Raw genomic sequence first — 16526 nt, forward strand, 5'->3', positions numbered from 1 at the left:
TGCATGCACACATTGACCAAAAATTCCACACTCTCTCTCACCTCTGTTTTCAAAGCCCTAATAAATGTGCAATATTTTACAAAATATTCTCTTTCTCTCATTTAGTACTCCTACCAATCCGCACTGCTTTCCCTTTCCACTGCCACTTAAGCCCCTCTCATGCTTTCTGCTTGTTATATAATGTATTCCAACATTAAACGCCAGTGTTTTTGTCGAGAAATCTGAAGCTCACCTAATCCCTCTCCCTCCATTTTAGTGACCAAGCTCCGCCCGTTAGTAGGGAAGTAGCAAATTCCATGCGCATACATTTTATGCGGTTGTAACTGGTTATGAATAGGAAAAACCTAATATCATACAATAGAAATCAATATAAAAAATACTACCTGTGTGCAGGTGGAATGTGGTACCAATATTGTTTTCACATAGACTACTACTGCTAATGTAATTTACACCAACATTTGAACCATGGGCGTAGGAAGTGTGGGGGATGCAGCGGATGTATCCCCCCTAGATTTTGGAGGGTGGAGGACACGGTGGACGAGGGTGGGGGGACAAGGGGACAAAATAATTTCCCTCTCACTTCTATTATTCAGAGGACCATTAGCCCACAAAAGCGCTACTTGTAATAGCCCTGTACTGACCATCCTCCAATCTGATGGTAACAGAATGAAGATGAGTCAGGAGGCCTCCTGCGCCCTCTGTCCTTTTGTTAGTCCTGTTTACAGCTGTGGGCATTAAGGCCCATATTTATACTTTTTGACGCTAAACTGCGCTAACGCAGTTTAGCGTCAAAACTTTTTGCGCCGTCTAACGCCATTCTGAAGCGCCATGCGGGCGCCGTATTTATGGAATGGCGTTAGCCGGCGCAAGCAGACCGGCGCTGCCTGGTTTGCGTGGAAAAAAACCACGTACACCAGACAGCGCCGGCGTAGGGGGAAAATGGCGTATGGGCGTCTTAAAATGGGGCAAGTCAGGTTACGTCGAAAAAATCGTCGTAACTCGACTTGCGCCATTTTTTTCCGACGCCCATCCCCCATCAACATGACTTCTATCATTGTAAAGATAGGAGTCATGCCCCCTTGCCCAATGGCCATGCCCAGGGGACTTATGTCCCCTGGGCATGGTCATTGGGCATAGTGGCATGTAGGGGGGCACAAATAAGGCCCCCCTATGCCACAAAAAAAAATTGAAAAATAACAAAAATTATACTTACCTGAACTTACCTGTACTTCACTGGGATGGGTCCCTCCATCCTTGGGTGTCCTCCTGGGGTGGGCAGGGGTGGCAGGGGGGGTCCCTGGGGGCAGGGGAGGGCACTGTGGGCTCATTTTGAGCCCACTTGTCCCTTAACGCCATCCCTGACCCAGGCGTTAAAAAGCGGCGCAAATGCGCCGTTTTTGGCCACGCCCACTCCCGGGCGTCATTTTTGCCCGGGAGTATAAATACCACGTAAAGGCCTGGGAGTCATTTTTTAAGACGGGAACGCCTCCCTTGCATCTCATTAACGCAAGGAAGGTGTTCACGCTAAAAAATGACGCTCACTCCGGGCACTTTGGCGCCCGAAGCGTCTAACGCCATAGTATAAATATGGCGTTAGTTGGCGTTAGTTTAGCGTCGAATTTGCGTCGAAAAAAACGACGCAAATTCGGCGCAACCAGAGTATAAATACGGCCCTAAGGGTGCACATCAGAACAAAGAGTGCAAGGAGGAGAAAATACTTTTTGATGATTGCTGTCTGCATCACCTGCCACCTTGAAGAGGAGCACTGCAGGACACCTTCAAGAGGAGCTGCAGGACAATGAGGAAGATCTAAAGAGGAAACAGAGTCCCACTCTGCCTAACGCCTGCAGGCTAGGCAGGAGACTGTGAAACACATTATTTGTATTTGCCTAAGATCAAACTAGTTGGTGAAACAGTGAAGTTGAGATTGAGCCCAGATTTTACCTTTTTACACAACAATTTAGCTATCTAGGTAATGAAGGGCTTGATTACAGCGTGGCTAACCGAGAGAAGCCATATTTCATTTTGGCCTGTTATGCCTAGCGTTATCATTTATGTTGTTGTTATCATTACATACTTAAGCATATTGAACTATATTATCTTTCCTCTATCTTTTCTTCACTCTACTCTGAAACAATCTACCCTATGCCACTGCACCCTATGCCACTTGTCTTCACCTTGTGCTGCTCAACACCACTGCAATCTATACTGTGTCACTCCACTCTACACCACTCTACTCTGCAGCACTCTACACTACGCCACTGCAACCTACGCTATTCTACTCTAACCAAAGTACACTACACCCCTGCACTCTGCCAGAGCACTATTAACCACTTTAATCAAAACCAATGCACTCTATACCACTGCAATCTATGCCACTGTACTCTGCACCACAGCACTCTATGCCAATGCACGGTATGCCACTCTACAATGCACCACTGTACTCTACGACCCTCTAATCTGCAACATTGCACTCTCCACCACTGAACTCCACGCCACTCTACTCTGCACCACTACACTCAATGCCACTGTACTCTGTCCCACTGCACTCTTTCTGCACCCCTGCATCTACTCTACACCATTCCACTCTAGGGCACTTCACTCTACTTTGAAACCATCTCCCCTATGCCACTGAAATCCACGCAACTCCACTCTATGCTATGCCAGTCCAATCTACCCTGCACTACTCCAATGTACCCTGCGCCACTCCAATCTGCTCTGCACCACTCTATGCTACTGCACTCTACATCTCTATGCTCACTCTGCAACACTCCACTCTTCAACACTATACTCTACTCTGCAGCAATTTACTCTATGCCACTGCTCTCTGTGCAACTCTATTCTACTCTACACCACTGTACTCTATGCCACTCTTCTCTACTCTGCATCACTCTACATCACTGCACTCTACACCAATGCATTTTATGCTACTCTACACCACCTCCCTTTATGACACTCTACTCTGCAACACTACATTTTGCCATTGAGCTATACTCCTCTCTACTCTGCACCACAGGACTCTACTCTGCACTGCTCAACTTTATGCCACTCTATTGCACTCTACACCAATGTACTCTATGCCACTACACTCTATGCCACTCTACTCTGCATCACTGCATTCCACCACTGCACTCTACACCAGTCTACTATACCTTGCGCCACTCCACTCTACCATGCACTGCATCACTCTATGGCACAGCACTTTGCACCACTGCAATCTATGCTGTGCCAATCCACTCTGCTCCTCTCTACTCTTCACCACTTTATGCTACTGCACTGTATGCTAAACCAATTCACTCTACGCCAATGCACCCTACACCACTTCACTCAAAACCAATGCACTCTATACCATTTCACTCTACGCCAATCTACTTTGCACCACTGTACTCTATGCCACTTCACTCTAGACCACCTAACTCCACTTTATGACACTTCACTCTGACATTACACTCCATGATACTAGACTCTGACAGTCTATTCCATTAAACTCTAATACTTTCTACACTCTGTAACTCCCTACACAACTCCCTATACGCCACTCCCTTCCACTTTACTCCACTCTATGCCACTCCACGCCACTCGATGCCACTTCAATTTATGATACTCTACTCTACACCACTGCACAACCCTCTATGCCACTCCACTATACAACAATGTACTATGGTCAACAACACTCTACCCAACTTTCTCTATGCCACTTCACGTTACTTTACTTCACTCTATGGCACTTCACTCTTCTTTATGCCTTTCCTCTTTACATCACTCTGCCACTCCACTCTACGACACTCTATTACACTCTGTCACTACTCCACTCTACAACTACTTTATGGCATTGGCGCTTGATTAGATATTCAGATTTTCATTGATTGCCTTCTCACTCATATGAGACATGAATCAGATTTATCTTGGCCTTTTTGGTTATAAGCACTCTAACCCTTTTATCTCAAGCTTAACTAAGGCTTAGGATGATCCTGATGCTTGTCTACGGGTCGAAACATCGTCGGTCAAAGTACCTTGACTTGAATTTGTGATATTGTGTACAAATTGGCATAAGCATAGGTACTATGAGCTAATGACTTCTTGATTCACTATTTGAGTCATTCATGTAAAAGTGTGTGTATAAAAGCTTGTAGATCATTATTGTGGATGCTAACCATGTAGGAAAGTAGCCTCTTTCTAGCTTAGTTATCCCCACTTTTGTCCTGTTTGTCAGTGTGTTTGACTGTGTCTACTGGGATCCTGCTAATCAGGACCCCGTGGTTATACTCTGTCCCTTAAATTATGGGTGTTGCATACTGGTAACCCAGTATTTCACCAAAAGTTCGCATACTGGTACCCCCTCATAAGCCCCTAGTATATGGATTCTTAGGTACCCAGGGCATTGGGGTTCCAGGGGATCCCTATGGGATGCAGCATTTCTTTTGCCACCATTGGGATCCCATGCAAAGGCTTCTGCAGGAGTGCCATTGCAGCCTGCGTGAAAAGGTGCATGCACCCTTTCACTGCCATTTACACTGCAAAAGGTCACTTATGAGTCACCCTTATAGCAGGCTCTCCATCCCTGATGGCAGGGTGCAGAATATCTGTGTGTGAGAGCACCCCTGCACTAGCAGAGGTGCCCCCACGACCTCCAGGACAACTTTCCCAGACTTCGTGATTGCGGGTACGCTATGTTACGTGCCTACTGGACATAAGTCACTACCTATGTCCAGGTACTTAATGGTGACCCTGAACGTAGGCATGTTTAGTATCAAACATGTTGGAATCATACCCCAAGGGTTTTGCAAGCATTGATTGTATGATTCCATGCACTCTGGGGGCTCCTTAGAGGACCCCCTAGTATTGCCATTCCAGCCTTCTGAGGTTTTTGGGGAAAGCCCCAGCTACTGCCACCTCTCAGATAGGTTTCTGCCCTCCTGTTGCTTGAGGAGCTCAAGCCCAGGAAGACAGAACAAAGGATTTCCTTTGGGAGAGGGGTGTTACACTCTCTCCCTTTGGAAAAAGGGGTTACAGGCTTGGGATGGGTAGCTTCTCCAGGCCACTAGAAATGCTTTGAAGGGAACATTTGGTGCCCTCCTTGCATAATCCAGTCTATACCGGCTCAGGGACCCCAGTCCCTACTCTAGAACGAAACTGGACAAAGGAAAGAGGAGTGACCACTCCCCTGTCCATCACCACCCAGGGGTGGTGCCCAGAGCTCCTCCAGAGGGTCCCTGGGTTTTGCCATCTTGGATTCCAAGTTGGCAGGGAACTCTGGGAGCATCTGAGTGGCCAGTGCCAGCAGGTGACGTCGGAGCTGTCCCCTGATAGGTGCTTAACTGTTTAGCTGACCAATCTCCCTTTCAGGGCTATTTAGGGTCTCTCCTTCGGGGAGGTCTTCAGATTCAGATTGCAAGACTTCAGCAGGAATCCTCTGCATCCTTTACTTCACCTCCTCACTGAAGAAACTGCATCTGGACCCTCCAGGAACTCCACAAACTGCAACAAAGACGACTTCTGCAACATTGTATCTTCAGCTCCTGCCAGCCACTGCAACTGTTTCCTGGTTGTGCATCCTCATAGGACAGCCTGTCTACAGCCTGCCTACAGCCTGCACCAGAAGAATGAAGGAATCTCCCTTTGAGCTAAGGAGTCACTCCCCTGCTTCAGGAGGCACCTCTCTGCAATGATGACCGGCTGCGTCGGTCCCCTGTTCTGATGAGTTGCGTGGATCCTGCATCATGGGTGGTGGGCTGAAGTGGTCCCAACAGTCCTGACGTCCTACTGTCCAACTTTAGTGGAGGTAAGAGCTTGCCTTCTTACGCAAGACAGTACCCCTGTGCACCGGGTGTTTTACAGTTGCCAAGGCCTGTTGGCATCTTTCCATGAACTTCTTCATACACCATGTAGCTCCAACCCCCAGCCCTCCTTCCTGCGACGCACAGCTTCCTGAGTGGTACTCCAGCGGCGTGGGATCCTTTGTTCTTGTGCTGCTTGGGCCTCCTTTTGCATCTCCTTTGTCCCTATGCTGTGGGACTACTGTGTGTGCTGCCTGGTCTTCTGTGGGCTCCCTGAGTTGCTGAGAGCCCCCTCTGTCTCCTCTTCCTGGGTAGAGTCCACCAGTTCCCTCCTGGTCCCGGGCAGTGCCATTTTCTGCTAACCACGGGCTTTGCATTTGCCAAGGCTTGTTGGCAGAATCCAGCGACGCAAACCAGACTGCAATCATCCATCCAGTGTGGGACATCATCTGCACCAACCAAGAACCAGCATTCATCTTTGTGGATGCAGTATTGACTGTTGTTCTTCACTGGTGGTTCTTCTTTTGCATCTTCATTCAGGTTAGCAGGGGCTCCTGTCCTCCCTGGACTCCTCTGTGCTTCTTGGACTTGGTCCCCTTCTTCCACAGGTCTTCAGGTCCAGGAATCACCCATTGGTGTCTTCAAGTCTCTTCTGGTTCTTGCATTATCTTCTTTCTCGTGTTCTTTTGTACTCTAGGAAAATTACTGCGATTTACTCAAGCTTTCCTGGGCTCTGGGTGGGTTCTATTACTTACCTTTAGAGTTTTCTAATACTCCCAGTGCTCCTCTAGACACTGCACTTGCCTAGGTGGGAAACCGATATTCACATTCCACTTTCTTAGTATGTGGTTTGTGTTCCTCCAGGCCCATTTCTAACTATTGTGATTTTCACTAATTGCACTGTTTTCTAACTGTTTTGTTTGCTATTTCTGCACACTAGTGTAAATAATTGGTGTATTACTTACCTCCTAAGGGAGTGTAGTCTCCAAAGTACTTTTGGCATTTGTGTCACGAAAATAAAGTACCTTTATATTTTTAACACTGAGTATTTTCTTTCATGTGTGTGAGTACTGTGTGACTACAGTGGTTTGCATGAGCTTTGCATGTCTGCTAGATAAGCCTTGGCTGCTCAGCTACAGCTACCCCTTGAGAGCCTGGCTTCTAGACACTGCCTACATTTCACTAATAGGTGATAACTGGACCGGGTATAAGGTGTAAGTACTATAGGTACCCACTACGAACTAGACCAATCTCCTACAAACCACTGTACTACACTGTTCTTGTAATTGGTGATATTGGGTCATCCAGATAACTTGTGTAATGCCCAAATACCGAAGTCTTTCTCAATTTCCCTTGTTGATGTTTTCCCACTACGTTTGATCTTTTATATTTTGATTGAATAAATGCATGAAACCTTCCATTTGGATACTACTTTAATGTAATTGTTACTGGAGTGGTGTTGCATTTTATTCAAGGGACCCCTGTTCCTTTAGAGTTAGTTTACTACTCCATTCTAGGACACTCTACGTACTCCATGACACTAAGCCACACCAGTCAACACATCATTCTCCTTTATGCCATTAACTTTTAGCCATGCTGAATAGTAGTCTTACTAGTGTACAGCATGGCTAAAACACATTGGCAAAGGCAATAGAACTTGCGTAGGCAAGACCTATTGGCTTTGCCAATGCTTGTTTATAAGGTATGAACTTCAAGGTGACTTGCAATATCCTTATGTGCGCAGGGGGTATTTTACCCCATATAATACATGGTCACACCACCAACTTTCCCACAAACCACTTAAACCCTTAGTGCATAACTTCTGTCATTGCAAGCTATTAAAATAGAGCAGAAGAAAGAAAAGCAACATTCAATTTTTTGCTTTAAACAGCTGCATTAATTGATGTCTTTTTTTTTTAATCAGTGAATGTCTTTTCTTTATACTCAGTGACTTGGTGCATCACAAATAGCCGATTCTAAAGAAATTAGTGACTGCAGTTTAAACAGGGATTAAAGAATCCATGTTTATATAGCCTGTAACTCCAAGAGCTTCTTCAGTTGAAATGTTTCTAGTTATGACTGATGTGGAGCTGAGCTCCCGAAGATCACACACAGGAGTAGAAGTGTTATTACAACTATGGTCTCTGATCACAGTTTACAGCTGTTGTACCTTATCGCTTTTGATATCTCCAGTGCGGTTCCAATTGGCATGAGGAGAGGAGCATGATGGGTGTGGGATGCAAAGGTTATGTTCTTCCTTTTTACCCTCCTACCTTTATTTGCTTGCTGCATGAAGATGCAAGTTTAATCAACGATATTTTCAGATTTGAGCTGATTACTTTGTGAATGTAAATAACAATAAAAGATACTTTCAGACTGTGAAAACATGCCTTCCTCTATCCCCATTTCACTTCCAATATATATGATTGTGTACATTTATCAGAGCTTGCAGTTCGAAAACAACGAGCGATTTGTAGTATAGGGTCGATTGAAAATGTCCCCAAGGCTGTCCCTGTCCTCCCAGAAATGTATTGTCTCCTAAGTCCCTGTTTTGAACCTCCTTACAACCGCAAAAACAACACTTGCATCAAGGCACATTTGTGAAAACTATATTTTGCAGTCATTAATCAATTGAAATGTCCGTGCAAAATTACACTCTACCACTGCGATCCATGTGACCTCGCTTAAGGTTTCATTTGTAAATATCTTTATTGCATCTAAAGTGTACTTTTGTGGGCAAAAATGGCTTTCTGGCCTCTACTGTCATTTTTCGCTGTCCGTTTTCATGTGCTTGTTATTAGTTTTGTCATTGTATTCTTTCGTGGTTCTTTTCTCCGAATGATGGCTGCCAGGGCAAATCTATGCCGCTCTCATTTTTTGTCCGAGTAAAGCCCTGGAGGAACCCATTATAAACACTGTCAGCACAGTAAGTGAGCAAGACATTCACTTTGGTCTCTTAAATAGCATTCTTGATTGTACATTCCCGGAAAGGTCAGCATACCAGCACTAAACAGACAAGTAATGCATGTGATCAGCTTCATACAATTTGTTCTGCAATAAAAACGGAGCAGTGAAGATGTGACTTGGTACTTCTGTGCCCGTATTCAGGCTCTACAGCACATTCTTTCAGTAAACGTCACTTCTACTAACCACGTACCGTCATAATACTCTGATTTTCCTTTTCTAATTGTGTCCTCCTGTCACCAAAGGATTTTCATTTTAAGAACTGAGTGATTTTGTATCAGGGAGTTAAGGACTGGTAAGCGCTTGTTGCTTTAATATGTTGTGACTTGCAAGTTAAAATACGGGCAAGGTCAACTCAGCCTTTCATCCTTCCGAAGAGGACATATTACACTGAGGAATAATGATGGGAGGGATTCCCTAATTTTACGTGGTCTGATATTTTTTATTTGTGTGGAATTAGATTGCTGGTATAGTTTGACTTTGAGCAATGGGAGGCTGTTAAAGACCTTCCAGTTTGTGTGTGTGCCATTCCTAAATAGGGTAATTGGTCGACTGCAACTGGTGTAGCTGACCTTTCTGTAAGACTACTGTTAGAAATCGGGTCCCTAGTTAGCAAAGGTTTGCACTCTGTCCAAGTAGGGGCCACGGTCCTAGTCACGTCAAGTAGGAGACACAGGGGTGGCTCCTCCATAAGGGCGGCGGAGTGTCGCCCCCACCAGCAGCGGCAGCTGCAAACCTTTTCCCCCAAAACTATAATAAACTATGTTTATTATTGTTTTTGTGGAAAAGGGGCGGGGCCACGGGGTGGCGAGCAAGGAGGGGGAGTACTCAGCACTCCCCCTCACTGGGCATGCATGTTTGGCCGACCATCTCGGGCCGGCCAAACACACATGCGCAGAAGGGTTTCTCCAGCCCAGCAACACAGTAAATCTAGAACTAGTAAATCAAGTTTGCCAGTCATTGAGAAGCCAAGGTTATCATGCTTTAGACACAGAGCACATGCACTTTACCATTGGTCAGCAGTGAAAATGTGTACAGAGTCCTGAAGCCAACAAAAACGTGGTCAGAAAAAGAGGAGGAGAAAGGCAAAAAGTCTGGGGATGACCCTGCAGAAAGGGCCATTTCCAACAACCGCTATTAACATGCACAGAAAGTGGGGAACAGTGGAGGTAAGATGTGGGCTGCAGTGAAGATTTACAAGGGTGACCTGCATGACCTAAAAACATGACTTCTGGTTTTCCACTGCAGCCTATGCTGCTGTAGGTCCAAATCTCTAACAATTACCTTGGTCAAAGGGTTCTAAGAGGTCTAAAAGCCTGCTTCTAGAAGGAAAACGCATTTCAAAGGAATGACAGGAACATGCTAAAAACTCCATCTTTTGTGACAGTGTACTATTTAGTGCAAATCTAAATTATTGGTGAACATATGTTTGCAGCATCCATGCCCCAAATATGACTTCTGGCAAGATGGGATATTTCTACCTCATGTTTTGTGGCTTACCCGGCTTCTTAATCAGCCCAACGACCCTTCTGCATGGATGTTATGTGAACTTTCTCTGAAGTCAGACCTCTGGCTTCCAAGAGATTGGGGTTATAACTGTAGAAAGACTCTATAGGGTAAGAATGCTCCAGGGACCTTCATCTCCTACAAGACAAACAAGATGACTTGGTACCCACCTCTCCCCAATGACCAGCCCAGGAGAGCGGAGTCCCTCTGTAGGTCTTGATCCACTTGAACCTAGCTTGTTGAACCTAGCCAGAAAGGTGCAACTGCGGTATCTATCTACAAGATATTTCTCTTGAATTTAAAAGGAAAGGCAACTGGTAAGTCTTAGCCAGATCAAAGGCTTGGAAGCCAAGGTGGCATCTGTCCTGCTTTTGACCTATCACAATGAAATAGACTTAACATCCTTTACATCCATTGGTCTTCTTGGAATTTTGGGAAGGAGGCAGAAGTAGAACCCTCCCAGGATGACTAGTGGATCATCACTGTCCTGGCTTCTACATCTCAACTTGCAGTGAACTCTGTTGCTAGGAAAGGTTGCATCACAGTCCTGATTCTCCTTCTGTGTCACTGAGGAGTAAATTTGCTATAAGGTTTGAGGGTAGACCAGATGACGAGTGGAACACCTGGACTGCCATGCTGCTAGGCTTGCACACCCTTAAGAAGTCTGCTGAGCCATGATGGACCTGAGGGGTTCCAATAGACTGCGAAATGAAAAGTGAATGCCCCAGACTAAAAGAGCTAGGAGGTTGCAATAAGAGCTCAATTGGACTTGCATGCCTTTTGGGGGACATCTGCTAGAAGCTGTGAAGATGGAGTCGAGGACTCTTGAAACCACCATTTTCTTCTACTTGTTTGAACTATCTGTACACCTGAGGATTTTTATAGCCTCATAACCAGGAAGATATGGCAGATCCTTCTACTTCATTTAACAGAAAAAGGTGTGCGCCAGCCAACAGTGTAACAGGCTCTACCCCAGCTCTTCCTGCCTTTGTGAGGCTTAAAACCTGTATTCTATTATTTTGTCTTACTCCTTGAGTGGTTAATTTATTTTATAAGCTAATGCACATTTTAATTTGAGGGGATGATGTGTGTATATTTTATTAATTCCAAGTTAATTTTAGTTATATACAATTATTTTACATGTATGTCCTTATAAATATATAGACATATGTATATATATATATATATATATATATATATAGACATATAAAAAAGTTCCCTATCCTATCATAGGGGGTGTCCACCAAGATAGTGGAGACTTCAACTAATAGGTGCAAATGGACTGAAAGTCGTTGGAGGCTTCCCCCTCTCTTTAAAGGGCTTGGAGACATACATGATAAAGAGCAAAAGAGCAGAGAGTTATACCTAGGTGAAGGAGTCGATTTACACGTAAGTAGATTTCTAAGTGTAATTTTACGTTTGTGAATCAGGCCCAATGTTTCTATCAACAATTTGTTAGAAATACAGAAATGAAAACACCTAAAAAAGAATGAGAGTGAAAAGAAAGCTGAAAAAAATAGTAATTTGTATTAAAAGGACATCCAGTAGTTCACATGGAATAAAATACCCCCAAATACAGATAACCAGGATATTGCAAGCTAAACGAGTTTGAAACTTTGTGACCTTATAAAGGCAATCATCCTTAAACCTTATGTGTGTGTATGGTGTGTATGTTGAGTGAAATCCAGTGGCATCACAAGGGTGCTACAGTCCCCATTGCAAACAAAGAAAATAGGCCCCCATCCCATGGCAGTAAATAACAACTGTATGTGGGGTGCAATAGACTGCTCAGACCCTTGCACACTAATGCCACTACATTGGCTGCTCTATTGATAACTACACCCCTGCTTAAATCCACGGTTATCTACATATTCTTTATAGAAAAGAAACTGCATTGTAAGTACTTCAACGCCCTGTACATGATTTTGGGCATTCCATGTTTCTTCCTTAGATGCTAACCAACTGATAAGCAAACAAATGAAGTATATATCATCAGGAGAAGGGAGCAGAAGAGAGAGAAGAGTAGGCATGGGCTGTCATGCCTAAAGCAGATCTAAATCTGGCTGACTAAATCTGGAATATGGGGAGGCTTATTGCAAGTACTAAAGTTGAGCTGGTCTTGTCCTACATTTTTTTGTTTTTGAACAGTAGTTTTAATATTATTACCATGCCTAATTGCAATATCACTTTAACCTTTGTTTTTTTCAGTTAATTTGTATGTTTTATTAACCATAAGCTAAAAGCATATCACCTTAACTAACTGTTACCTAAAATCACTTTAATCTTTGTTTTATATATGTTTATATATAGGCGTTTTCAAAACTTCTATGGGAATTAACATGGAAAATGCACTCCTCCCATTTTTCTCAGCCCATGCTTGACGGATCACCCCAAAACTTCCCATGTTCAACAAGTTTCTTGGGCACACATCTTTTGAAAAAGTTAGTGAAGATTCAGACAGTGCCAAAGATATAGGCAAGTTAAAACGCCTTTTCTACGGAAACTAGGTCCTGACTATAACTACTTTTTGGTGACCATTCTCATGTTAATTCCCACAGGAGTTTTGAACATGACTGGAGCCCAAATTGCTGGATGAAATGACACCAAATATGGCAGAAAGGTAGCTTTTGTTATGCAGATTACACTTTCCATTCAGTAGTTTAAGGGAAATTAGAGGAAAACCAAATTTGTATATCTAGAGGTGCGAAAGCATTGCAAATCCCCCCCAATCTTATGTAGAGACCTGATTGGCTGCCAACACTTCAACCAGGAAGGGTTGGTAGCCATTTTGACACTTGGATTCAGCTGAGTATAAAAATAAAACAAAAAATAAATTAAAGGGGGCAGGGTACTGTTACCCTACTGTGAGAAAGGCATACTTTTAGGCCTGTTCACCCCCATTTTATTTTACCGATACTGGTGGTAACTGAGTCTGGCTGTGCCCTGGACTCTGCTCGCCAGGCCCAGAGCAGTGCTCTGATTAAAGAGGTACTTGGTAATTAGGTATAATTACAATTGGCAATGACAGACCCTGTAAGTCTCTTGTATATAATAAGTCAAGGGGGATTCAAACTACCTATAAGTCCCCAGTATAACATAGGGCAGGGAGGTTTAGAGGCCCAGTATATTTCCTGCACTGGAATGTGCACTGCTCTGCAGCCTGCTGCCATTTGTATGTGCAACCCTGCTTTGCAGACTGTCCATAACAGTACAATCTATGCATATTTGACTTTGGAATTAAAGGTACTTCCAAAGTAGTAATCTACTTTATTTTTACATAGAATTCACCACTAACTACCCTCTCAGTGCCCCAGCAGTAGGGTGCCATGTAACTATAGGCAGGGACATTAAAAATATGTTTTATATATCCTGGTAAGTGAAAAGCTGCCCATTTAATTTTCCCCATTGTAGATACTTAGAGGCAGATGTACATAGATGGAATTTTGTATTTCATAAATAGCGACTAGAAATCGTTATTTACGAAAAACAAAATGATATGCATCAAAATACCGATTTCCTATTCGAAAATTGCTATTTTGGAAATGCAAAACCACGGATGGCTATGGGCAAAAGGACCCCTCTAATGCACCCCAAAAATAGTGGTGCACATGTAGAGCACACATATGCCCTAAGGACATGACTGTGCTCTATTGCACTTTAAAAAAAGCATCTTTGGGGCCTTTTTTAAAATTGCACATGGTTACCATCGACTTGAAGTTTATGGTAATTGCATGTCCTAAATGCACAATTAACATTTAGGAAATGGTTTGTACGTCCGAGTAGAAATCACAATTTGCAATTCCCTAAAGGGCTTAGTACATCTGAAAAGCCCATTTAGCATTTCAAATGGTCCAAAATAGCGATCAGGACCATTAACAAATGTTAAATGGCTTTGTATATCTGGTCTTAAGCTCCACAGGCTAACATTGCAATAATTTATTTAAGGTTAAATATTGCTAAGAAGGAGCTAAAAAATGGTATTCAAGGACTTAAAAGATTGGTAATGATAAATCCAACAACTTGCCACTGTTGAAGTTATCATAACTAATACAGAAAATGTGTTATGGGACTTTCTTTTCTGTGAGCCAAAAGCCAGCCTTCTAGCAGCCTCTCCTGATTGGTCAGCCTTGACAGGCTTAGCCAAGCTGCTTTGATGAGGTGATAAATGGCCTGCATAGAGCAGAGGTTATCTGGTTGGTGGAGCTCTGCAGCTCAGAGAACAGGCCAGAAAAAGGGGTGGGTAAATCAAACTGCACTTCAAAGAGAACAGGACAGTAAGGAATGCCGGCCAGGCTTAGCCTGTCTTCTTGTACCCCACCCCCAACCAGATGGCAGGCCCAGGAATGGAATTTGCAGAAGGTCTGGAGGGGAAGTTTATTGGAAATAAGCCACACCAGTAAGGTCTTATTCTCCTGGATAGGAATCCCCATCTTGAATTTTAAAGTGCAGTGCTTTGTGACACAAGAATATACCACACTTTGGAGGAACCTGTCATGCCTTTGGATGGCACCCTGTACCTCATGGGACTGGGTGCCCCCTGCTTGTCACCTCAGATCATTAAATAAATATGTGAGGGCTGCATAGTAAATCAGATCTGCTGCCTGAAACTACAAGGAGAAGAAAGACTGCCCTGCTGGAACACTGGTCTGCACCTCAAAGGTTTGCACTCTGAAGGACTGCTGCTGCTGCTGCACACTGGGAACTCTAGCCTTGAGGTATTTGCTTTGCTTCCAAAAGGAATAAGTAGTGGACTCCCTGAAAGTAACAGGTTAATAGAGCTTCACTGCCCAATCTCCCTCAAGACGTCTCCAGCCTGGAGTGCGTCCAGTGGTCTTTTAAGGATTTGGCCAGGTGCATTGTGGGAATTGTAGTTCCAGAATTTCAAGGACCATCAGAGCTTCTAGACCCTTGGATGTATGTTTTGGACACTTTGAACCCTCAAGGGGAACTTCAGGAAGAAGTTCCAAAAGTTTGTAACTTTTTGAAAAATGGGACTGATCTGACGTCAAGAGTCAAACTGACTACCTTCAACTGCGACCCGGCTGGGATTTCAGATTCATCCCGCTGAAAGCACCATAGCGTCAGACTTCTAGGATTTGACTGGCCTTCGTGTAGAAGCAATCCTACAACACCGCAACCAAATCGGCCTGCTGGGGGGACCGCATGACAACGAGCAAAAAACCTCCAAAAATGTTGGAAATGTTGCAAACTTGTAAAAATATGTTGGGGCGTGCAATACCCCACCACGCCCCGGGGACCACCACCTCCCCAGGGTTAATGCTTTCTAAAATATGCAGGGGGGCCGCACTGCCACCCAGCAGTCCAGGGAACTGCCACCTCCCCATCGCAATGATTATAAAGTATGGAGGGGGCTGCGTGGCCCCATGCTCTGTGGACCACCACCTCCCCGGGCAATGGATATACTCAATAGGGGTGCGCACAGACCCCCCTGCAACCTCGGGGACTGCACCTCCACAGGGCAGTCAGTACAATATATGAGGGGCTGTGTGGCCCTTCATGCCCTGGGGAACACCACCTCTCCGGGGCTCCAATAACTCAATGTAGGGGGTCTGCCATAGACCTCCAGCCCCAGGGACCACCACCTCCTCAGAGCCAATTTGAAAGAGGGGCAGCATGGCCCCCCTTGTGGAGCTATAGATTGCCCTGGGGCTTCCCATCCCCTTAGGGCTGACTCCTGCTGCCTTGGAAGGTGCCCACACTCAGGAGGTAGCTGTTTGCTTTCAGCAAAACAGAAGCTGTCAAACAGCTCCCGGTTGCTGAAAGCAGAGTTTTCATCCCTTTCCTTGCAAGCAAAAATGTGAGCAAGGAAAGAGATGAAAACATTGCTCCAGCAAGCAGGGAGCTACTAGTTAAAGCAGCTCCTGCAGGAGACTGGAGCCAGTGGGGGCCCGGTTGGGCTTTTGGGGCCCCCCAGTGGTCCCCAAAAATGAGAAAAAAATAGAAAGGTAGAACTGCAGATCTGCAGTTCCACCTTGAAAATGATCTCATTGAGAGGCTCACGGAACAATCAAATTTTCAAAGTTAAAAACACACAATGTAGCTGGTGACATTACATTGGCATGGTTCACGGAGCTGTAATGCAGGTGTTGCACTATACATTTAACGAACGAGGTAGCACTTACTAATTAGCCAGTAGAAAATCAGGGGTGGCTCCTCCCTTAGGGCGGAGGAGCGTTGGCTCCCTGCCAGCAGCTGCAAAATCTTTAAAAGAAAACAATAATACATTTTGTTTGTTATTGTTGTCTTTTAAGGGGTAGG

General features: G+C 44.5%; 1 protein-coding gene across 1 annotated transcript in view; it reads right to left on the reverse strand.

Moving 5' to 3' along the window:
* CALB1 (calbindin 1) overlaps nt 1–16526 on the reverse strand; it is a 154306-nt gene that overhangs the window by 75861 nt on the left and 61919 nt on the right. The window lies entirely within an intron of this gene.

This window comes from Pleurodeles waltl, chromosome 2_2 (genome assembly GCF_031143425.1).
Source record: "Pleurodeles waltl isolate 20211129_DDA chromosome 2_2, aPleWal1.hap1.20221129, whole genome shotgun sequence".
NCBI lineage: Eukaryota > Metazoa > Chordata > Amphibia > Caudata > Salamandridae > Pleurodeles > Pleurodeles waltl.